At 36.2% G+C, this 7,193-nt stretch overlaps 1 long non-coding RNA gene across 1 annotated transcript in view; it reads right to left on the reverse strand.

The window, feature by feature from the left end:
- Window positions 1-2,678: 2,678 nt before the first annotated feature.
- The window catches only part of LOC107184702, a 14,672-nt gene continuing 10,157 nt past the window's right edge, over window positions 2,679-7,193 (reverse strand). The window contains exons 3-4 of the long non-coding RNA XR_001515601.1: window positions 6,669-6,676; window positions 2,679-2,774 (exon numbers count right to left, since the gene is read on the reverse strand). This is a non-coding gene — a long non-coding RNA (uncharacterized LOC107184702). The remainder of the gene's footprint in view (window positions 2,775-6,668; window positions 6,677-7,193) is intronic.

The raw sequence follows: 7,193 nt of genomic DNA on the forward strand, positions 1-7,193 counted from the left end.
TATATGTGTATTTATTTAGACTTCTAACAAGAGGGTCTAGGAAACAGTGCCCAAATAGCACATTTAGTGTTCATAAATTGGATTTCATGTACCATTTTCCACAAAAAGTTTCCATAGTTCATTGGATTCTGGGACTGAAACAAGGAATATACAAGATGATTCTGGAATATCTTGAGCTAGACATAGAAAATACTCAAAGAATAATAGAGACATAATTCAGTTCTACTGTACTCAAAATCACTGCCTGGTGTGTGTGTGTGTGTGTGTGTGTGTGTGTGTGTGTGTGTGTGTGTGAGAAAAGTGACGATCTGATTTTTAACAGCTTTATTTAGGTATAATTGATGTACAAAAAACTACACATACTTAATGGAATAAAATTTGATGAGTTTGGACATGTGCATATACCCACGACACTTTTCAAGAGAGTAGACATATTGAACATTTCCCAGTTTTATGTGTCCCCTTCTTTTGTTTGTTGAATATTTTTTTGTGTGCTACAAACACTTAACATTAGATCTACCTTTTTAACAAAGCTTGAAGTGCACAATACTATCTTGCTAACTATAGACACTGCGTTTACAACAAGTCTCTAGCATTTTTCACTTAGTGTAACTAAAATTTTATACACATTGAACAACAGCTCACTATTTTGCACACCTTCCTACCCCTGGAAACCACTATTATATCTGTGGCTTCTATGAGTTTTCTTATTTTTGGTATTAAAATAAGTGAAATTTTGTTCTACTGTGTCTAGCTTATTTCATAATGTTCTTCAAATTGTGGCATAAGTAGAATTTCCTTCTTTTTGTAAGGCTAAGATAATCCCATTATAAGTTAGATTTTCTCTATCCATTCATCTATTAATGGGAATTTGAGTTGGTTTTTATATCCTGGCTGTTGGGAATGATGTTGCAACTAATATTAAAGTATAGATATGTCTTCAAGATCCTGATTTTAATTCTTTTGATATATATGCAGAAGTAAGGTAGCTGAATCACAAGGTAGTTTTATTTTGAATTGTTTGAGTATCTTCCACATTATTTTCTATGGCTATTGTACCATTTTATATTCCTACGAAGTGTTTAAGGGTACCAATTTTTCCATAACTTTGTCAAAACCTGTAATATTTTATTTTGATAATAGCCATCTTACTAGATACATGACTGAGATATACTACAGATGTGTACCAAAACTTATATAGAAAAACTAGAGGGCTGGTGCACAAAATTCATGCATGGGGGGGGGGTGCCTCAGCCCAGCCTGCACGCTTTTGCATCCGGGACCACTGGCTCCTAACCGCTCACCTGCCTGCCTGTCTGATCACCCCTAACTGCCTCTGCCTGCCTGCCTGCCTTATTGTCCCTAACTACCTCTGCCTCCCTGCCTGCCTTATTGTCCCTAACCACCTCTGCCTTGGTCCCTGCCACCATGACTTCTTCCAGAAGGACGTCTGGAATGAGGTCAGTAAGGTCATTCCGCTATCTGGTCTAATTAGCATATTACGCTTTTATTATTATAGATGATAATCTTTCTATATGTAAAAGCCTAAGTGACCATTTGACTGTTTGACCATTCAACCATTCGACCAGTAGCTATGACGCACACTGACCACCAGGGAGCAGATGCTCAATGCACAAGCTTGGAAACATGAAACAGACTGGTGAATCTGAGAGGGAAGGGAGTGGGGGGAAGGTAGGAAGATATTAACCAAAGATCTTATATGCATACTAGAGGCCCAGTGCATGGATTTGTGTACTCAGTGAGGTTCCTGGGCCTAGCTTGTGGGGATTGGGTAAAATTGGCAGTCCGATATCCCCTGAGGGGTCTCAGGTTGTGATAAGGTGCAGGCCAGGCCGAGGGAAACCCCCTGGTGCACAAATCCATGCACTGGGCCTCTAGTTCTATTATAATAGCAGAAACATAGAAATACCTCAAATTTCCATTAACAGAATACTTATATTAATTGTCACTTGTCTGATCACATAATCTCTTCATACCTTTCCTCCACTCACTCTTCCTTCTAGACTGGTTCACTTCCCTCTATATTCCTATGAAAGAAAAGCCTTTACACTTAATCTTTGAGACATATATAATACTGTTAGAGCTTTCTTCCTATTGCAATAGTCCTCCTCCCCCTTCTGCTATGTTTTTTATAATAAAGTCTATATTTATTTTAATTGAAATATAAATGTACTATAACATTGTATTAGTTTCTGTTGTACAACATAACGATTCAATATTTATAGATATTATGATATGATCACTACTATACATCTAGTTAACATCATTGTCACACACACATTTTTTTTCTTGTGATGAGAATATCTACTTGCAATTTCAAGATCTACTTACCACATTTCAAGTTCTCAATACAATATTATTAACTATCTTCATCATGCTGTATGTTAATCCCCATGACTTATTTATTTTATAATTTGAAGTTTGTGCCCTTTAATGAACTTCTTCCATTTACCCCCGCCCCCCGCAACCACTAATCTATTACCTCTATCTATGAATTCAATTTGTTTGTTTGTTTTTAGAGTGCACATATAAGTGATATCAGATGGTATTTGTATTTCTCTGTCATACTTATTTTACTTAGCATAATGCCCTTAAGGTCCTCTTATTTTGTCCCAATGATCAATGGAACAGTGTAGAGAGAACAAAAATATGGCCAATTAATTTATGACAGAGGAGCCAAGAATATGCCATTGGGAAAGGATCATCTCTTCAATAAATGCTTTTGGGAAAACTGGGGAGTCACATGCAAAAGACTAAAATGAGACCATTATTTTATACACACAAAAATTAACTCAAAGTACATTAAAGATTTAATTAAAAACTGGAACCAAAACCTCCTAGAAAAAATCATAAATGGTAAACTCCTTGATACCAGTCTTGGCAATTTGTTTATTTGTTTTTGTGGGGTTTTTGCAACTAAAAGCAAAGGAAATGAATGTAAAAATAAACACGTGTGACTACATCAAGCTAAAAAGCTTCTGCACAGCAAAGGAAACCATCATCAAATTTAAAAGGTAACTTACTGAATATAGGTAAATATCTGTAAATAACATATCTTATAGATATGTATATAATATACAAAATATATAAAGATCTTATCACTTAATAGCAAATAACAAATAATTTTATTTAAAAACTAGAGGCCTGTTGCATGAAGAGATTTGTGCAATAGGCCTTCCTTCCCCTGGCTGCCGGCACTTGTTTTCCTCCGGCACCTGGGACCCAGGCCTTCGCTCCGACCGCTCGCTCCAGCCGCAGCGGAGAAGCCAAGCCTCTTCAGTCTTCTTCAGCCTTCAGTCTTTTTTGCTCCGTGCCTGGGTATGCAAATTAACCACCATATTTCTTGGGTTAATTTTCATACTCATCCGATTGGCTGGTGGGCATAGTGGATTGACACCAATTTGCATGTTTCTCTTTTATTAGTGTAGACTAGAGGCCCGGTGCACAAATTTGTGCATGGGTAAGGTCTGGCCTGTCTTCCCCAAAAAGGGTCTATCAGCCTGGGCCAGTGAGGATGAGAGGCCGCAGATGGTTGGCTGGCCGGCCCCATCACCGATTGGGGTGTTGGGGACTGATCGAGGGGTGGGCCCATGGGATGGGGGAGCGATCGGGGCCCGGATCAGGCTAGTTGGCTGCCACAGTGTGCATCATAGCCACTGGTTATTGTAGTTGTTCTGGTCATTCCACCATTCTGGTTGCTGGGCTTTCATATATAGTGATTGGAAGGGGACTAAACAGATTTTTCTCAAAATATCATACAAATGGCAAAAAGAGACATAGAAAGATGTTCAACAGCACTGATGGCTATTACCAAAAAGACTTTTTTAAAAAATAACAAGTGTTGGCAAAGATGTGGAGAAAAGGGATCGCTTATGTTCTGTTGATGGTGGAAATGTAAATTGGCACAGCCATTATGGAAACCAGTATGGAAGTTTCTCAAAAAATTAAAAGTAGAACTACCACATGATTCAGCAATTTCACTTCTTGGTATTTATTAAAAAAAAAATACTAACTCTGAAAGATATCTGCCCCCCATGTTCCTTGCAGTATTATCTACAATACTCAGCTTTTTGAAGCAACCTAACCACACAGTCTTGAACCAAATAGTTTACTTGTAATCTGCACCAATGAAAGATACATCCATAAACCTTTCCAACAGGCAATGGTAAATTTTTCTTATCAGGGCATAGGACCAATATATTGTATAATGCAACATAATGGCATAAAGCCCACAATGATGGATCAGTTTCTGGCCAAACATTTAAAGATACATGTGCTTATGTGTAGATGACTAAATCACTAAGTAAAGATCCTAGATAGACAGATGGCAGCAGATTAAATGAAAATGCAGATGAGAAGTGAAAGTTTCATCAGTAAACTAACATATTTTCTGGTAATGAAGGTTTACTGTTCTTTTTTACACAGTATTAAAGTACAGGTGCAGTGAAGGCTCTGACTTTTTGGAAAGGTCACTGAAATAAGAATAAGTCTAAAAAATATAGAAATTTATACTTAACAACTTGCGTAATGTGTGCAGAGACTAACACACTGAGAGATATGTAAGTCAATCTAAAACACTTAAAGATTAATATAATTGTTATATAAAACTTACAAAGTAATTTAAAAATGTATCAGCATGTTTGATCTTTATATTAAACTAGAGGTCTGGTGCACAAAATTCATGCCAGAGTGGGTCTTCCTTCCCCCAGTTGCCGGCACCGGCTCCCTTCTGACACCTGGCACCCAGGCTTCCCTCCAGCTGTTGACAGGCACCCAGGACCTGGACTTCCCTCACAACCCCAGCTCCATCTGGAAGGTTGTCCGGAAGGTTGTTCGGCTGTCTGGTCTAATTAGTATATTATGCTATTATTATTATAGATTTATAAACTCAAAATAAAACATGTTATAGGTGGGTGATAATTTTATAGCATAAAAATTGATTCTACAACATTCTATTTTATATTTCCTATAGTTTTAAGTTTTGATTAAAATCTTAGAATTTTAATATTTAATACCACAAAATTACATTTTGTTATTGTGTATATATGAACACACGGAGAAAGAAATGTGTAGAATAGCAATATTTTATGAAATCAGTACTTCTAACACTGTCCTTTGAAAAATACTCCTATGGTGTGCTTTTTCATTTTTTTTCAGGCCAATGTTTACCACTATTGAAAGATAAAGAAAATGTCTGGATGCTGCAATATATGCTGTTTTTTTCTCAAATATATGGATATAAAATAACATTAATCAATAAGAAAGTTATTCCATTTAATTAAGCTAAACAGTGGCAAGTAATCAAGAAGTAATTATTTGATTTAATTTGACATTTTTCTCCAGGAAATTCCTTCACAAATGTCAATCCTATCTAGTAGGGGTTTTCAGAATGGCATTTCCAAAGTAATAATTATTACTAGAGAATTTTCACAAATATTTCTTTAAAAATGTGGAATTGGCCTGATTGGTGTGGCTCAGTTGTTTGAGCATCATCCCATGCACCAAGAGGTCAAGATTTGATTCCAGGTCAGGGTACATGCCCAGGGCTCAATCCTCAGTAGAAGACAGCCAATCAATGTTCCTATCTCATTAATGTTTCTATCTCTCTCCCTTATATCAATAAAAAAACATATTTAAATTTATTAATTAATAATAGAAATGTGGAATTGCTGTTTCATATTGTTTTAAGCAGCAAATTAAATATTTAATAAACCCAATATGTCAGATGGAGATAGCATCCTTTCTGAATTGTGAATTTCCCATTGTTACCTCTGGTTAAACATACAAGTTATTTTCAATTTTCAGGAAGAATTAAACCTTTTTATTTATTACAAAATTTCACTGCATGTTTTTAGTCCTGGCAAGTGACAAGGGAGCTAGATTAGTTCTATTTCTGAAATAATTTTATTTCTAGTATTTCAACACTTGTTAATATTTCACCACCAGTTCAGGGACCATATTTCTTTATTGACATATTGACAAATATACCAGTGGAATTTTCTATATTAAAGAAATTTGGTAACAGACTTGCTACAGTAACACTTTGACAAGGGAAATACAAACTTCTCTGTATGAAAAGAATTATTTACTATTCCTTCCGTTTCCCATTTTCTTGCATACTCTTTACCTTTTACTTATGTTTCTAAAGTAAAATCAAGCAGTACCCTAGAGATACTGATCTGGAAGATCTAAAATACTTACTGCTTTCATAGACTAACACAACCATTGAGATGATAGACATAAAGTCAATTCAGATCAGCTGCAATCCTCTGAGGTAAAGAACATTCAGTAAATATTTATTGAATGGCTATTTTACATTAATAACTATTCTAGACTTTAGGAAATCAAAGCCCAGACCTCAAAAACTTCAGGGAAGAGTAGCAGGTAAACAGGCAATTCCTGTTGATAGTAACATGGCGATTTTTTTTGTTGTGTTCCAAATACAAACCTTTTCCCATCTTCCTTTAAAGGATTCTAGAGAATACAAATAACTCAAAGTTTGGCAATAGGAATGAATGTTTCCTATTGCATGAAAAAGTTTTCCACTAAATAAATGATAGAGAATATTCAATTCAGAACAGTCTTGATTACTCTCTGAATGCCAGATGTTAACCAGAATAGGCAGATAGTACCAAGAGAAGTTTGACATAAATGACTGCACAACCATCTCTGCATAAATCCATGGTGCAGAGGCTGCAATGATGAAATTGAAAACAAAAATAATTATCTCTTAAGAAATGCATAGAAAAAAGAAGCAACAGGTGGATTTGCTCCTAAAATAAGAGAAAAACATATTTTGAGGCTGTCAGAGACAGAGTAGTGAACTCCTTTTTTATTAGCCACTACTGTGGTAAAAATAGTCAAACAGAACAGTTAGCTGCATGTAAGCAATAGAAAGAGGTTAAGAAAATGAAGGGAGACCAAAGATAATGTGTAATTTTTTAAGGAGGGGTTTGCTCCAGGGCAGTAGGCTTCCTATATTTGGCTTATGGGGCACAGTTTGGAACTTCTACTATCTCTATATATAAGAGCCTAAGCGACCAGACGACTGGGAGACTGGATGACCGGACAACCAGATGACCAGATGACTGGATGACTGGATAACCTGCTGGTAGCTATGACACACACACTAATCACCAAGAGACAGATGCTCAATGCAGGAGCTGCCCCCT

Source organism: Myotis davidii, unplaced genomic scaffold (assembly GCF_000327345.1).
Source record: "Myotis davidii unplaced genomic scaffold, ASM32734v1 scaffold3347, whole genome shotgun sequence".
NCBI lineage: Eukaryota > Metazoa > Chordata > Mammalia > Chiroptera > Vespertilionidae > Myotis > Myotis davidii.